General features: G+C 41.1%; 1 protein-coding gene across 1 annotated transcript in view; it reads left to right on the top strand.

Annotated features, from left to right (window-relative positions):
- Nucleotides 1–18,767, top strand: part of ankrd28b (ankyrin repeat domain 28b) — a 252,341-nt gene that overhangs the window by 57,714 nt on the left and 175,860 nt on the right. The gene's annotated exons all lie outside the window — the stretch shown is intronic.

Genomic DNA, 18,767 nt, shown 5'->3' with positions numbered 1-18,767 from the left:
CCTTGGGATGTTTTACTATGTTAAAGATGCCATAGAAATGCAAGTTGTTGTTTAGATTATGTTAGTTTTATATTGTACAATGCAAACTTAACAATGCAGTTTAAACTTTGTTGCGCCATTATGTTTTCTTGAATGATAACTTTCTTTAATCCACTGACTGGAGATCTGAATTTGTATTTTTTTTAAAAGACATTTTAAAAAGACAAGCTGCCAGCAAAGGCATCCTTTCAGCTTAAGATGATCATCTAGTTTGCTACACTGTATCCTACACTGCAATGCTTGTGAGGAGAGATGAAATGTCTGTGCATTTCTCAGCAAGAACCAAGACCCAGGAAGTTTAAAGGAACTACCTGTTCTCTCCACGGGCAGAGAAACACTGCTAACTGCTATGTTTGAATGACTGAGTGACTGTCATGTGACAAGCCCCTCCCCATTTGTGGTTTTAAGCTGGTGTTTTCTCTGCAGCAAAGGAGAAGCTTTTGGACTCTTAACATGAGCTCTCTCTCTCTCTCTGTTTTTCTGTGAGGGAGAGGACCGAGAGAACAAACAACTTATGGTCTTGGTTAACTAGACAGCAATTCTGTCGTCACGGATTTTGAAATGTCCTGTAGCAATTTGAGCTCTGACCAGGCGTAGATTTGGAGCAATCACTGCATTTTTGATGGGGACAAGCATACTGTAGTTATGACTGTTGGTACTCCACCCTTCCTGAAAAAAAAGGTCTGTGAATGAGTTGATGCTGTGTTCTGCGATGCCTGATTTAAATTGATTGGATCTTCCTGCCAGAGGAGATTTTATGTTGCTGGCAGAACCAAGTCTCACATGCTGCTTTCATAAGAGGCTGCATTTGTTTTATTGGGCAGATATTCAACTACAGTGTAGTTTCCTTCAGTAAAGCGTCTCACTTAAATCTCTTCTACCTTTGTAAATGCATTTGAATTTTTAAGATTCTGAAGCCTTGCCCCTTAATAGTAATATTTTGCTTCCAAATATTTCATCAGCAATCCTTTAAATGTTTTTCTGTTTTACATCCATATTGGCAGAACATCTGGTACAGAGTATTTAAAAGACCAGTAGCTAGTTTTCTTTGTTCTCTCTGAATTAAAATGCTTGCTTCAGCAAAAAAAGCTAGTATATTTTATATAACTGTAGAAAGTTCTGCATTAATACAACAAAGAAATAAATGAACTTGTGGGTTAATTAAATTAACTACTTGAGCTACTACGGATAGCAAGAGTTTCTCCAGGTATTTAAAAAAGAAAAGAGTAAGTAAAGTGAGTCTTCTGGAGAGTGAGAATGGGGAGTTAATAGGCAATAAGGAAAGGGCGGATGAAATGAACAAGTATCTTGGTTCGGTCTTCACTATAGATTATACAGAAAACATTCCAGTAATAGCTGTAAATCAGGCGGTGGAAGGAAGACAGGAACTTGGTGAAATTGCAATCACCAGGGAAACGGTACTGAGCAAACCGATGGAGCTGCGTGCTGACAAGTCCCCGGGTCCTCATGGACTTCATCCTAGGGTCTTAAAAGAGGTGGCTAATGAGGTAGTAGATGCGTTGGTGTTAATTTTTCAAAATTCGCTAGATTCTGGAACGGTTCCACCAGACTGGTAAGTAGCAAATATAACCCCTCTATTCAAGAAGGAGGGTGGGTGGGGGGGGCGGGGAGACAGAAAACAGGTAACTATAGGCCAGTTAGCTTGATGTCTGTTGTGGGGAAGGTGTTAGAATTGATCATTAAGGAGGTTGTAGCTGGGCACTTAGAAAAACGCAAGGTAATTGGGAATAGTCAGCATGGATTTGTGCAAGGGAAATCCTGTTTAACCAATTTATTGGAGTTCTTTGAAGGAGTATCATGTGCCGTGGATTAAGGGGAGCTCGTTGACGTACTGTACTTGGATTTCCAGAAGGCATTTGACAAGATGCCACATAAAAGGTTATTGCGCAAAGTAGGAGCTCAAGGTGTCGGGGGTAACATATTAGCATGGATCTCAGACTGAAAGGGATATAAAAACATGTTACGAACAAAAACCTTAAGAATCCAAAGTTTCCTGCAAGTTCCTCTCCAAGGCACACACCATCTTAACTTGGAAATATATTGCCATTCCTTCACTGTCGCTGGGTCAAAATCCTGGAATCCCCCCCCCCCCGTAACAGTACTATGGGTGTACCTACACCACATAGACTGCAATAGTTCAAGAAGGTGGCTCACCACCAATAAATGTTGGGCTTGCCAGCGACAGACACATACCATGAACGAATAAAACAAACACGTTATTAATGAATTTCTAATGTGTCAGAAAATCTAGTTCATAATGTTAATGCTGGCTGGCAGAAAACAGCGTATTTATAAATGGGTCCTTTTCTGATTGGCACGATATGACGAGTGGAGTCCCGCGGGGATCTCTGCTGGGGTCTCAACTTTTTACAATTTATATCAATGACTTAGATGAGGGGAGCGATGGCATGGTAGCTAAATTTGCAGATGAGACAAAGATAGGTAGGAAAGTATGTTGTGAAGAGGACATAAGGAGGTTGCAGACCGATATGGATAGGTTGAGTGAGTGGACAAAAATCTGGCAGATGGAGTATAATGTGGGAAAATATGAAATTGTCCACTTTGGCAGGAAGAATAAAAAAGCAGGGTATTACTTAAATGGAGAACAACTGCAGAATTCCAAGGTGCAGAGGGGTCTAAGTATTCTAGTACATGAGTCACAAAAAGTTAGTATGCAGGTACAACAAATAATAGAGGGCTAATGGAATGCTATCCTTTATTACGAGAGGAATTGATGATAAAAGTAAGGATGTTATGCTTCGGTTATACAGGGCATTGGTGAGACCACATCTCAAATACTGTGTGCAGTTTTGGTCACCTTTATTTAAGGAAGGATGTTTTTTAAAATTAGGGTCGCCCTTTTAGGACCGAGATGAGGAGAAATAATTTCTCTGAGGGTTGTGCGACTTTGGAACACTCTGCCTCAGAAGGTGGTGGAGGCGGGTTACAAATCACACTTAAAAAGTTACTACAGGATGCTTAACGTTTCAGAGTGATGATCATGGCAATGTTCATTGTTTAGGGAAGGTCTGGATATGAAGGGAATCATTGTTTTGTATGCAAACTCTCATTAAGGAGTCCATGTATGATAACTGCATGCTTCTTACTGAACCATTAGAATAGCACTTGCATAATGAGAGTTTTTAAGCTGCTTTTTATCCAGTTCGGATTCTGGAACCCAGCATCAATGAGTTGGCTCTTCATATTGTTTTCCATAGCTTGATGGCAGACTTGTAGGCTTGACTGAATATATTCAACAGTCCTGAAGGAACTATAGAAGAAATAATGGAAGCCTTAGAATTTATTTCAGGGTTTTATTAAGTGTGGATGTGTGTCAGAAGTCTGCTGAGTTGCCAAATTAATACTATTTTCAAAAATGTGATGAGCTAACTTGAATAATTGTAGGCCAGTTAGTTCATTGTCTGCAGCAGGAAAACATTTGGAATATTCACAGATGAAATTGCCAAATATTTAGATGAAGGGAAAATAATTAAAAATGGTCAACACAGATTTCAGGAAGGAAGATTGTGATCGACAAATCTGATAATCCTTTGAAAATGTGACAGATGATGCGTGAGGAAATTGCAGTGAATGCACTGTGCATGGATTTTCAGTAACCCCATGACAGGGTACCACGCAGGAGACTATTTGAGAACATTAATGGTTATGGTATTAAGAGCAGAGTCATGCATTGCATTAAAAACTGGTTAGAAGTCAGGAAATGTAAGAATTAAGGCCAGTTTCTCAGAGTAGATGGATGTGGGTAGCAACAACAACAACTTATATTTATGTAATGCCTTTAATATCATAAAATGTCCAAAATTGCTTCACAGGAGCCCTGATAAACTAAAATTAGACACTGAGCCAAATGAGGCAATATTAGGGCAGATGGCCAAAAGCTTGATTCAAGAGGCAGGTTTTACGGAGCGTTTTAAAGGAAGAGAGGTGGAGAGGTTTCAGGAGGGAATTCCGGAGCTTAAGGCCGAGGCAGCCAATGATGTAGCAAATAAAACAGGGAATCCTTTAGAGGCCAGAATTGGATGAACGCAGATATCTTGTAGGGTTGTGGGGCTGGAGGAGATTACAGAGATAGGGAGGGGCGAAGCCATGGAGGGATTTAAAAGGATGAGAATTTTAAAATCAAGGTGTTGTTTGACCAGGAGCCAATGTAAGTCAGCGAGCACAAGGGTGATAGGTGAACAGGACCTGGAATGAGTTGAGACATGGGCAGCAGAGTTTTCGATGACTTCCCATGTATGCAGGTTAGAATGTGGCAGACCAGCCAGGACTGCATAGGAGTAGTCAAGTCTAGAGTTAACAAAGGCATGAATGAGGGTTTCAGTAGCAGATGAGTGGAAGCAGGGGTGAAGTCCTACTAGTTTCTTAAAGATGATGGGAACTACCCAAAGGAAAACAGTGGTGTTATTGCAGAAAATGCTTTTATAAAGATTTTGGTACATTGACCAGATTCATCTGGTGAGTTTAAAAATATAGATTTTTCTAAAATCCATGGGTCCACATGGGGAAGTCCAGAAGTCTTCAGTCAAATTTCTGTTGCTGTGTGGCTGGCATAGTGTGCATTGCAAGTACCACCTGTATCTGGCAGTCATGCACTCTGTGCCTTTTTCACCCTTGCTGCCTTGCCCCTCCCACTTGGTCCCTCTCGGCCATTAGTTGCACGCCGGGCATGTCAAGTGACCATATGTGCTGTGCTACGAGACCGCTATGCCCAGTTGGCTGGCTTAAAATCTATGGTTCACAGCTGCAACAGTTCGATATTAAGACTTATTCCCAAACTGGTACAAGAATCCTTTTTAGTTTCTTCCAAGTTGCAGACCACACTCACCAGTATCTTTTGTGATAAAGTGGTATCCATATTCAACAAATGATGCTGGTAGATTTCTATTGGATAGTTATCTTAATTTCTTGATCTGTCTCTTTGAAGCATTTGCAGTAATGCATGATTTCATTTTTAACAATATGATGCATTTTGTAATATGTTACCAAAATAACTACTCTTTCTGAAATTATGCATTTTGTTCAACTTGAAGAAGCGATCCATTGTACAGAAAGCTGTCTTTAAGTATTGGACTGAAAATAAACCAACCAGCCATGGGTCCACAATTTAACATACCCCTCTGACAAATAATTGAACAGATCAGAATGTACATCATTGGATGAGCATCCTATTTGAGAATCTTGCTATTTAGTTAAAGCAGATATGTGGAGATATTTAATGAGTATTGGCAGTAAACAAAATGATCTCCATTTCAGATTTGTTCCTCCAAAATAATTTGTTTTATAGAATTAAATTTGTAAATGTCATGTGTTTTTACTCATTTTTCTTGCCAGTTTTATGCCTTACTTCCTGATGTCGATATTTATTTATTTATTACCCAGTCCTGCCCTTTTTGAGCCAGGTCTCCGTTATCGCCACAACATCATATTCCCACGTGGCTACCTGTGCTTGGAGTTCACCCAAGCTTATTTACCACATTCCGTCCGTTCACATACATGCATTCTGAACCTAATTTAGAACTTATTGCATTCCCTGTTGCTCTGACCCAGCCTAATACCTTACTATTTCTTACTCTAGTGCTGTCTATCTCTCCCAATTCTTTGTGCACCTTTTTCCTCCTTAATGTTACCTCCTGTTTCCCATCCCCCACCAAGTTAAAGACATTCCTTAAAATTTACCTCTTTGACCAAGCTATTGGCCATCTGCCCTGGTATTACCTTGTGTCTAATTATGCCTTATATTGCTCCTTTGACACATTTTGGGACACTTTAGTACGTTAAAGGTGCTATATAAGTTGTTCGTCTTGTAAATCTTCATTGAATGTGTTGTGTCTTTTGACTGTAGGGTAGCATTATAACCAGGCATGATTCTGTCTTTCCAGAGAGCTGGATATCAATCAGTGGTAAGCCCGGGTGATCTCTTTTCCCTTCTTAATTCTGAAGCTAATTTTAGAACGCCGGTTATTGCCCTGACTGAGATTGAAACTGGAAACCTTCCCTTCAGTATGACTCAGCTATTTAGAGCCACAAAGGATCTCTGTGACTTGGGTATTTAATTGGCCAGTGATCCTGCTTTCGTGTAAAATTGTTCTCATCTGCCATTTGATAAAAATCATTAACATTTTACTACATGGCCTATTATTCAGTTAGTGAGATCACAGATCAATCTGAATATGTTATTTAAATGTTGGCCATGTCTGAGTCACTCCTGTTTGAAGTTTGTTTATCAGTTAGCCTATTATTTATATAGCAAAATGCATGGTATATTGTAGTTAATGTACTCTATCTGGACCATACAGGGAATGAAACAGTATCCTTCAGTTAGTTTACTATAGGTTGATGCCATCATTTTAGTTAAAGTTAAAGAGCAGCAAATTTCCATTTTACACTACCTATGTCTTGTACAGCTATTCCCTTTATTCTGTCCCAAACTTTGGCAGAAGGTTTTTTCTAGGGGGTTCAGCAAGTTTTTTTTTAAATTTCCAAAATATACTTTATTCATAAAAATCTGTAAAAATTACATTCCCAAACAGTTTAAAACAGCATCAAGTCAAAAAATACAAACAGTGCAAAGGTGATCAGTTTCCTTCTATACAATCATGAGTTGCCTCACAACCCTTCCATTTCATTGTCATGCCATATACATTTTTACATTTACAGCACACAAAATTTTCCCGATACAGCTCGAGGGGTTTCCCATGGATCCGGCCCCTCAGTTCAGCTTGGTGGGGGGACCTTACACTGTGGTCTTTCCCCATTGAGCCTTTGCTGCGGCTGCCCCAAGCTTTAGTGCGTCCCTCAGCACGTAGTCCTGGACCTTGGAATCTGCCAGTCTGCAACATTCGGTCGTAGACAACTCTTTGCGCTGGAAGAACAGCAAGTTTCGGGCAGACCAAAGGGCGTCTTTCACCGAATTGATAGTCCTCCAGCAGCAGTTGATGTTTGTCTCGGTGTGCGTCCCTGGGAACAGCCCGTAGAGCACAGACTCCTGTGTTACAGAGCTGCTTGGGATGAACCTCGACAAAAACCACTGCATCTCTTTCCACTCCTGCTTTGCAAAGACACATTCCAGGAGGAGGTGGGCGACTGTCTCTTCCCCACCACAGCCACCGCGGGGGCATTGCGCGGAGGGGGCGAGACTTCGGGTGTGCATGAAGAATCTGACAGGGAGGGCCCTTCTCACCACCAGCCAAGCTACATCTTGGTGCTTGTTTAAAAGTTCTGGTGATGAGGCATTCCGCCAAATGACTTTGGCGGTCTGCTCGGGGAACCATCCGACAGGATCCCCCGTCTCCTTTTCCCGTAGGGCCTTGAGGACATTCCGTGCAGACCACTGCCTGATGGACTGGTGGTCAGAGGTGTTTTCCCGCAGAAACTGCTCCACGAAGGATAGGTGGTACGGCACGGTCCAACTGCATGGAGCGTTGGGGTTTCAGCAAGTGTTGTTGGAATAAAGTAATCTGAATGAATGGTATTCATCATATGACAGTAAAGCAGATCTACAGTATTGACAAAGTTGTACTATTCTTGTAATGGTTGGTTATGTCTGAATATGCAATTATTTTAATACAGTAAATATTATTTGATACAAAAATTGACTGGTAACATGAAATTATTGATTCCTATCCCTCTACTTAATGAGCACAATGAAGGTAGGACAACCATGCATAATCTAGCCCCTTTTACTTCCCAAAGAGCGTTTCAGCCAATAGAGTACTACTGCTGTTATTGTTATGTAGGCAAATGCAGCAACCAATTCCTGTAAACAAGATCCCAGAAGCAGCAAATGCGTGAACAATGCTCTTGCCAGTTTTAATTAGCTTGAAATGCTGCAAATCCCCACAGGGTTTATTTTTTTTAACATGTAGAAATTCAATTTTGGCCTGTGTTGGCTGTTTAGATCGTTAAATAATACATATTGTGTGAAGAGGCTCCAAGTGACTACTCGAGGTTGAGTTTATACCTGCAGTGATTGATGTACTGGAAGATGTTGGTTATATTCAGTGCTGCTGTTAAAATTTGATTCTGCGGTGGATACCTTCTTGGGTTCACTGGCATCAGTCACTCCTAAATGCAGATCTCAACCCCCCACCCCACCTTTAAATGCTAAAGTTGAATCATGCTGGCCAGTATCTGCTTGCACGATGGCATAACCCAGGGAATGGAACAGTTGGAATAGAATCATTCAGTCTATCGAGTCCATGCTGGCTCTCCATGGAGCAATCCAGTCAGTCCTGCTCGATCCCCATAGCCCTGCTAGTTTATTTCCTTCAAGTGCCCATCCAGTTTCTTTTTGAAGTCATTGATTGTCTCTGCTTCCACCACCCTCGTAGACAGCAAGTTCCAGGTCATTGCCACTCGCTGTATAAAAAAGTTCTTCTTCACATTCCCTCTGCATCTCTTGCCCAGAACCTTCGATCTGTGACCCCTAGTCCTTGTACCAGTTAATGGGAACAGTTTTTCCTTGTCTAACTTATTTAAGCCTGTCATAATCTTGTACACCTCTATCAAATCATCCTTTGTTCCAGGGAGAGCAACTCCAGCTTTTCTAACCTAACCGTCTAACTAAAAAACCGAATCCCTGGAACCATTCTGGTAAATCTCTCTGCACCTTCTCAAGGACCCTCACGTCCTTCCTAAAGTGTGTTGACCAGAACTGGACCCAATACTCTACTTGGGGCCTAACCAGAGTTTTATAAAGGTTCAGCATAACTTCCCTGCTTTTGTACTCAATGCCTCCATTTATGAAGCCCAAGATCCCATATGCTTTGTTAACCACTCTCTCAATATGTCCTGCCACATTCAAAGATATGATGCAATAATTGGTGGTTTCATAAATAGTGAGGAGGAAAGTCTTTAATTACAGGATGATATAGATGGGCTGGTAAGATGGGCGGAGCGGTGGCAAATGGAATTTAATCCTGAGAAGTGTGAGGTGATGCATTTTGGGAGGACTAACAAGGCAAGGGAATATTCAATGGATGGTAGGACCCTAGGAAGTACAGAGGGTCAGAGGGGCCTTGGTGTACTTGTCCATAGATCACTGAAGGCAGCAGTACAGGTAGATAAGATGTTTAGGAAGGCATATGGAATACTTGCCTTTATTAGCCAAGGCATAGAATATAAGAGCAGGGAGGTTATGATGGAGCTGTATAAAATGCGAGTTAGGCCACAGCTGGAGTACTGTGTACAGTTCTGGTCACCACACTATAGGAAGGATGTGATTGCAGTGGAGAGGGTGCAGAGGAGATTCACCAGGATGTTGCCTGGGCTGGAGCATTTCAGCTATGAAGAGAGACTGGATAGGCTAGGGTTGTTTTCCTTAAAGCAGAGAAGGCTGAGGGGGGACCTGATTGAGGTATACAAACTTATGAGGGGCATTGGTAGGATAGATAGGAAGAAACTTTTTTCCCTTATTGGAGGGGTCAATAACCAGGGGGCATAGATTTAAGGTAAGGGGCAGGAGGTTTAGAAGGGATTTGAGGAAAAATGTTTTCACCCAAAGGGTGGTTGGAATCTGGAACACACTGCCTGAAGAGGTGGTGGAGGCAGGAACCCTCACAACATTTAAGAAGTATTTAGATGAGCACTTGAAGCACCATAGCATACAAGGCTACGGGCCAAGTGCTGAAAAATGGGATTAGAATAGATAGATGCTTGATGGCCGGCACAGACATGATGGGCAGCCGGTTTCTGTGCTCTATGACTCTAAGATCAATGCACATGCACCCCTAGGTCCCTCTGTTCCTGTACACTCTTTAGAACTGTGTCATTAAGTCCATATTGCCCCTCTCTATCCTTTTTGCCAAAATGCATCACCTCACATTTGTCTGTGTTAAATTTATTCTGCCACTTGTTTGCCCATTCTGTTAGCTGTGTGCTCTGTTGACATACAAAATGGATTTTGTCTTTTGCACGTGTCCTCCTGTCTGCTTCTACATCTATCTGAAGGCAGATCAAGTTACCTCTAGGTGAGATGAGACTCTTGTGATTTGTTGAGCTGCTTTATTTCACGGGAAGGTTAATTTACAGAGCACGTATTATCAGATTTGCGTAGTTCAATTGGTACAAATCATCTTGTGCAACAATGCAAAGTAAAGAATGTGACATCTCTCATTGTCTCTTGGTTGTCCTACCTGACAAACAGCAAGTCTTTCCAACATTTCCAGCCAGTTTCCATCAGCAAAAGCCATTGTTGCATTCCCTATTAACAAACCTGATTACCTTTGTGACCATTCTTCTCACAATGCCACTTCCCCTATCCTGTGTCCCAGTTTCTATTTGTATCTCTCTTTACAGAGATGAGTACAGTAGCCTAATAGTCATGATACTGGGCTAGCAATCTGGAATTTGTGCTTGGATCCCACCAGGGAAAATTGTAAAACCGAATTCAATTAATCTTGTAATTTGTAGCCTTGCACCTGCAAAACGACAATGAAAGCTGGATTGTCGTAAAAAAAAAACCAACTGGCTCACTACTGTTGAACCTACCTGGTGTCCAGTCCCACACTATATAGTTTACTGTTAAATTATGGCAAGTAGGGATAAGCAATAATTACTGCCTTGCAAATGTTGCCCACATCCCAGGAATAAATGGAAAACAACAGATCAAGCATGATGGGTGGGAGGTTTTTTTTAATCATGCAGATAAACTCACAGATTAGTTATTGCTTAAGTTCAGGCCAAACTATTTTCATTTAACAAGAGTAACCCCATTATTCTAGGTACCAATTTTTAAACTTCAGAAGAATACATTGCTTTTTTATATAAAAAGTAACTCTTTCCAAATCCTTTCTGTAGAAAAATGGTCAAAACATTCTGAAAAGTGACACCACTCGTGTCTGTCTTGTTTTTCAATTTTCAGTTTTTGTCGATAGATCCTTGACTTTTAGCATCAAAAACTTGTACAGCTTGTGGCAACCTCAATGTAAACTTCCTATGTTTGCTAAGGTTGGTGTCTAAGGGAGCCTGAAGGGAAATGGGTCTTTTTCCAGTGTGTTATCTTTAGCAAGTAGATCAGATTTATATTGAGTTTGTTGCTGACTTTGTGGAACCTCTGCTTTGGGAACTGGCAGTGCAAAAATCCCACTGATACCATTATAGAAATAGCTGAAACATATAGGATTGTGGGTATTGATGTGTCCCATAACTTAACTACACTTAAGGTTGAGGCATTTAGTGACACTTTTTATTATTTTTATACTAGCAGAGACCCGCAAAACATTTGCAGTCATATGAGTATACTTAACCAATTCCATCATCTCATCCACCCATCCCATGTCATTCCTCCTTCCTGTGCCATCCCCTCCCTCCCACTTCCCTCATGCCATCCCCATCCAATAGCATTTCATCCCTGCCCTACCCCTCGTCACCCTGCCCACCCTTCCCATGCCATCCCCATCCCAAATCATTTCCCTATTGACCCTGATCTCCTCTCCCCCCCCCCCCCCCCCCCCCCCTCCCACCAGCAAGCAGCCATTCCTTGGTTGACATCTTGAAAGTTATCCAATTAAAATTCAATAGGATCGGTTAAACCTGAACTAAACACAAGGCAGTGCTGATTCTCAAACTGGAACAGCTTCTGAAATGGCGCCGATAACTAAACCCAGGCCCTGAAATGGTGCCAATAACGAAACCCAGGCACTGCCCACCAAATAAACCCACCAACAGATGCGCCCATTATGGCATTCTGTTGTAACATTAAGGTACTGAGTGTGCTGAATGTAACAATTTTTGATCATTTGATAGCCACTTGCAATAAAGGGGGTAGGTCCTAAACTAACAGACACAGCCCATAAACCAGCCAATTAGAAATGTCTGGACAGACAAATCTGCATATTATTACACTAGATTTCTATTGGCAGCTTTACATTGAGGTGTGATTGATGTGTAAATTTTCCTTCCTGTGGCAGTCATAGCTATTCCTAAAAGGCCAATGCAAATCTGCATGAGAATTAGATGAAATGACTTCTTATTGAAAAACAGATTTTTGGGAAAAATGCAACATCCCACCATCACCACATCATCGTGAAGCAAACATACTAATCACTGCCTATTGAACAGTCTTGCTCATTTCAGTCTGAAATGTGTTGCTGTTACGGTACCAGCGTTAATGTAATTTGAGTTTTTGTCAGTTGGAAACAGCATATCCAGTTTTCAATAGCTAAAATTATATCTCGTGTAGTTTGGAAACTCTCAACATATTTTCCGTATTTCATAGCTGAGATCATCATTTATGGGGCTTTCCTAGTCGCACGCTTCAGTTTTGCTTATAAACGAATCAAGTAAGGGAGGATGTAGGGATAAAAGAATTTGAATTTAAATAGTGATTTTTCATGACCATCAGACTTTTCAAAATGCTTTACAGCCAATGAAGTACTTTTGAATTGTAGTCACTGTTGTAATGTCGGTAATGCAGCAATAAATTTGCACACAGCAAACTCCCACAAACAGCAATGTGATAATGACCAGATAATCTGTTTTTATGATGTTGATTGAGGGATAACTCCCTTGCTCTTCTTCAGAATGGTGCCATCGGTTTTTTTTACATCCACCTGAGTGGGCAGATGGAGCTTTGGTTTAAGGCCTCATCTGAAATACAGCACCTTTGACAGTGCAGGGCTCCCTCAGTACTGCATTGGAGTGTCAACCTTGATTTTTGTCCTGGAGTGGGACTTGAACCTGGAACTTTCTGATTCAGAGACCAGAGTGTTACCAACTGAGCCACAGCTGACACACTGTTCATCAAATGCTTTTACTTATTGACGCAGAACATTTTAGGCCGAATGACCGTGTGTATTATTACATGCTTACAATGTATGAATTGAAATATTAAAATTGTAAATTAAGTTGGTGTGGGAATGGGATTCTTTATTTATTCAGAATAACATTTAAATTGTTATGGAGATAATTTGATTTGCAACTGTGACTCATCCCAAATATATGCAAGTATAATATTTTAAATGGAGGATGAGTCAAGCAGCCAGAAAGTTAACTGTTTTCATAAAGTACATTTTTTAAAAAGTTAGCAATGATGTAAATTTAAAGATGGCTTCTTATGAGCCTCCCATTGCACAAAATTTACATGAGAGCATTAAAGACCTGGTTTATGAATTCTTCCAGAATGCTGGGCATTAGTGAATGTAACAGGTTTACACTGGGGTTTGCTTGAGAGCTTGAGAAACTGGTGGTGCAAACACACAACAGCCATCAATATAAAAGTAGCTTGGAAACTTCCTATTCATAATATTTAATTTAATCAATTAAAGCATAATTAACTGGAAATAGGTCACTGACTTAGAACTGTATAGCACTGCCAAATTGAATTTTTTTTGGTGCAATGGAAGAGGACTGCGTATCTTCATTAGGGACACTTTATCAAGCTCGGTGTAATTTTAAGCTTTGTGAATGTGAAATCTGGGCTCCGAATAGGAAGCTGATGTGTTGTACGCATGATATGTCTCACTGAAACAGGATATGGTAAAATACATAATTGCCCTTCCTTCCACTGCTGCTCCTACCTTTCTAGTGTTTTCCCCTCCCTCATCTCCTGCCAGTGTAGTTATTTACCACTCAGTGGGAAGCACACAATGTTAGCACAGTGACCTTTCACCTCGCAGAACTTGTTCAAATGCAGCCCAGATTAAATGTTTGAAGTTCTTTGCAAGGGCCCTCAGCGCATGAATTTGAGCAGTTCCTTAAGCCCAGGTTCTAAGTGATTAGAAGCTTTTGGCATGAAATATTTCTCAAATTTTAAGTTTTCAATATCACTTGGCCCACAGGGTGGCTGATGTAGGAAACAGAAAATATCACACTGGTAGAGCTGGTATTCTTCTGGACTGGGGTTTAAGATGCTGTATTTTGTTGAGATGCTGAACTGCAACAGTTTAGAGGTGCCACATTGGTTATTGGAGCAAATGAATATTCTGCCAACATCAGGCAGCATTTCAAATATAGATCACTTCTACCAATATGAATGCAATGTGGCAAAAGTGTTGCAATACTCAATTCTAAGTGGTTCATCGGCCACCTTCCCGAGGGCGATGAGGGTTGGACGATACATGCCGGTCTTGCCAGTGATGTAAATGAATAAAAAGAGTCCTGGTCTTTTCTTTCATAGTACATGTGCACTTCTACAGGGGTCAATGGATAATGATCAAAGTCGGGTACCCTGAGTGATTTTGTTATTTCTTTTCTTGCCCCTAACTAGGGACCAATTATGTCCTACAGCTGAGATGTACTAAATCAGCAAACTTCAAGGATGGACCTTGGAGTCTTGGTGCATTGTTACATTCTTCACATAGCCATTGTGGGAGTTCCATTGTTCAATTATACTTTTCAGTAGCTGAAATATTTTCCAAAACCTCTGAGTCTAAAGCTGAAAGGAAAATGGTAACTATGTAATTTCAGTACGACGAATTCTCCCAAACTACTGAAGCTTTTTTTTAAAAAAAGGTGAGTTTGAAAAAAATTTAGCTTTAAATACCCAACTCAGTCAATTTCTGCCATGAGAAAAGGGCATGTGCATGTTTCAGGTGTTTACTTGATGTGTTTGAGGAGGGCAAACAAGGCAAGGGAATAAATGGTAAGATACTGAAAAGTGTAGAACAGAGGCACCTCGGAGTGCATGTCCACTGATCCCTGAAGTAGCAACAACTTATATTTATATGGTGCCTTTAACATAAAACTTCCCAAGGTGTTTCACAGGAGCATTATAAAACAAAGTATGGCACCGAGCTACAAAGGAGAATACTAGGTTAGATGACCAAAAGCTTGGTCAAAGAGGGACATAGGAACATAGGACTTCGGAACAGGAGTTGGCCATTCGGCCCTTTGAGCTTGCTCCACCATTTGATAAGATCATGGCTGATCTAGTTGTGGTCTCAACTCCACTTTCCTGTCTGCCCCCCATAACCCTTGACTCCCTTGACTATCAAAAATCTATCTAACTCGGCCTTGAATAAATTTAATGACTCCGCCTCCACTGCTTTCTGGGGAAGAGAATTCCACGGACTAACGAGACTGAGCGAATAAATTTCTCCACATCTCAGTCTTAAAAGGGAGACCACTTATTTTTAAACTGTGTCCCTTGGTTCTAATCTGCCCCACAAGAGGAAACATCCTCTTGGTATCCACTCTATCAAGTCCCCTCAGGATCTTGTATGTTTCAATAAGATCATCTCTCATTCTTCTAAACTCCAGTGGGTATAGGCCCACCCTGTTCAACGTTCCTTCATAAGATAAGCCCTTCATCCCTGGAATTAATCAAGTGAACCTTCTCTGAACTTCTTCCAATGCAGTTATATCCAAAACTGTACAAATATTCCAGATGTGGTCTCACCAAGGTCCTGTACAGCTGCAGTAAAACTTCTCTACTTTTATGCACAATTCCTCTTGCAATAAATGTCAACATTCCATTTGCCTTCCTCATCACTTGCTGTACCAGCATGCTAACTTTTTGAGATTCATGTACCAGGACCCCCAGATCTGTCAGTACCACCGAGTTCTGTAATCTCTCTCCACTTAAATAGCATACAACTTTTCTATTCTTCCTGCCAAAGTGGGCAAGTTCACATTTTCCCACATTATACTCCATCTGCCAAATTTCTGCCCACTCACTTAACCTATCTATATCCCTTTGTAGACTCTTTGCCTCATCTTGATAACTTACTTTCCTTCCTATCTTGGTGTCATTGGCAAATTTAGCTACCATATTTTCCATCCCTTCACCCAAGTCATTGATATAGATTGTAAATAGTTGAGGCCACAGCACTGATCCCTCTGGCACACCACTAGTTATAGCTTGCCAACCCAAAAAAGACCATTTATCCCTACTCTCTGCTTCCTGTCAGCTAACCAGTCCTTTATCCATGCTAATATGTTACCCCCTACACTATATGCTCTTATCTTGTGTAGTAAGCTTTGATGTGGCACCTTATCAAATGCCTTTTGGAAATCCAAGTAACCACATCTACAGGTTCCTCTTTATCCACCTTGCTTGTTACTTCCTCAAAGAACTCTAATAAATTAATTAAACACGATGTCCCTTTCATAAAACCATGTTGATATGTCTGATCCCATTATGATTTTCTAAGTATCCTTTTATAACCTCTTAATGTATTTTAGCAGTTTCCCTATGACAGATGTTAGGCTAACTGACCTATAGTTTCCTCCTTTCTGTCTCCCTCCTTTCTTAAATAAAGGTAGGTTTTAAGAAGTGTCTTGAAGAAAAGCGAGATAGAGAGGCAGGAAGAGTGGGGAGGGTAGTCCAGCAATTGAAGGCATGGCCACCGATGGTAGAGCAATTAAAATCGGGGAAGCTCAAGGTCAGAATTAGAGGAGTGCACATGTATTGGAGGGTTGTAGGGCTGGAGGAGATTACAGAGATAGGGGCGAGGCCATGGGGTGGTTTGAAAACGGATGAAAATTTTAAAATCAAGACATTGCCTGACGGGAGCCAATCGCTGTCAGCGAGATTAGGGGTGATAGGTGAATGGGACTTGGTGTGAGTTCAGACATGGGCAGCAGAGTTTTGGATGAACTCAAGTTTACATAAGGTGAAATGGAGGATACCAGCCAGGAGTGTGTTGGAATGTTGAAGTAGACTAGTCTGGAGATAAAAGCATGAGTGAGAGATTTAGCAGCAGATGAGCTGAGACGGGCGAAATGCAGCAATGTTACAGAAGTGGAAATAGGAGAAACAGTGTAAATATGAGGTCGGAAGCTTAGATTAAGAAGGCATATTGGATACTTTCCTTTATATTATATGCTTCTGCTAATAAAAGTAGGATGATTATGCTAGAACTGTAGAAAACATCAGTTAGGCCGCAGCTATAGCATATTGCATACGGTTCTGATTGGCACATTGCAGGAAGGATATGATCACACTGGAGCGGACGCAGAGCAGATTTATGAGTATGTTTCCAGGAATGGAGAATTTTAACTGAAGAAACATTGGATAGGCTGGGGCTGTTTGCTTTGGAACAGAGGAGGCTGAGGACAGATATACTTGAGGTGTATAAAAGTTTGAATGGCCTAGACAGAGTGGATAGGAAAGACCTGTCTCTGTTAATGGAGAAGTCAATAACCAGGGGCATACTTTTAAATCAGTTGGCAGAAGGATTAGAGGGGAGTTGAAAAATCCTTCCGCCCAGGGGTGGTAGGTATCTGGAACTCTCTGTCTGAAAAGGTGGTCGAAGCAGAAACCCTCATGGAATTTAATAAATACTTGGATATGCACTTGAAGTACCATAACGTACGGGGCTACGGACAAAGAGCTGGAAAGTGGGTTTAGGCTGTATAGCTCTTCCCAGCCAGCACGGACACAGTGGACCAAATGCGGCCTCCTGCGCCATAAATTTTCAATGTTTCTTCCCCTTCATCAGCTGAAGGATCAGAGGCGATCTCATTGAAGCATAAAAGATTCTGAAAGCGCTTGACAGGGTAGACACTGAGAGGTTGTTTCCCTGGCTGGGGAATCTAGAACATGGGGCCACAGTCTCCAGATAAGGAGCAGATCATTTATTTTTATTTATTTATTTAGAGATACAGCACTGAAACAGGCCCTTCGGCCCACCGAGTCTGTGCTGACCAACAACCACCCATTTATTCTAACCTTACAGTAATCCCATATTCCCGACCACCTACCTACACTAGGGGCAGTTTACAACGGCCAATTTACCTATCACCTGCAAATCTTTTGGCTGTGGGAGGAAACTGGAGCACCCGGCGAAAACCCACGCGGTCACAGGGAGAACTTGCAAACTCCGCACAGGCAGTACCCATTTAGGACTGAGATGAGAAATTTCTTCACTTAAGGGGTTGTGAGTCTTTGGAATTCTCTACCCAAGGGGGTTGTGGATGCACCATTGTTGAATATATTTAAGGCTGAGATGGACAATTTTTTGCTGTCTCAGGGAATCAAGGGATATGGGGAACAGGTGGGAAAATGGAATTGAGGCCGAGGATCAGTCTTGATTGTCATGAATGGCAGAGCAGGCTCGAAGGGCCCTATGGTCTACTCCTGCTCCTCTTATGTTCTTCTATACCCAAAATCTTGTCTCTCTTTACAGATGTTTGACTTTCTGTGTACTTCTGAAAATTTACATTTTTGTTTCAGATTTCTTAAGGCTGAAAGTGTCCTGTCTAGATATATTTGCAATTTTAATGTGAAGTATGTAAATAACATTTGCTCATTTCTAATTTGACCTATCGTTTTGAGAATCCAGAGTTGCTCAGTTAATGGCAGTACTGCTGTGTGCTTAACTGATGATGAAGTTTTCAGACTGCCTCTTGATTGATATCCAGGATTGGGAAAGATGCAGATTTGTGTTCAACCGTGTGGAGCCATTCCTTGATGGGGCCAATAGTTGCCATCGCTTAGCGGTTTTCTAGTGAATTCTGGGAACAGAAAGGTGCATTTATCCTGTTAATTTGATATTAAATTACAAATAGGTTTTTTTTTGTTAATTAGAGGGAGGATGTTTCTTGCATCGAAAGTACACTCCAACTTTCCTATTGAATTGGCTTAACTACAAGGAATGGGAGCATAATTGGAGTTGGATATTGAAGCAGAGATATTTTGCAAACCATGCACTGAATTAAAAAAAAAATATATGAAGATGAAAATTATCAATAAAATCTGCCAGTGTGGTAGCTACCATAGCAACTGAACTAATGCAATGATGTTG

Source organism: Heterodontus francisci, chromosome 2, assembly GCF_036365525.1.
Source record: "Heterodontus francisci isolate sHetFra1 chromosome 2, sHetFra1.hap1, whole genome shotgun sequence".
In the NCBI taxonomy this organism is placed as follows: domain Eukaryota; kingdom Metazoa; phylum Chordata; class Chondrichthyes; order Heterodontiformes; family Heterodontidae; genus Heterodontus; species Heterodontus francisci.
The sequence above is the reverse complement of the archived record's forward strand: the minus strand, read 5'-3'. Positions and strand labels throughout refer to the sequence as shown.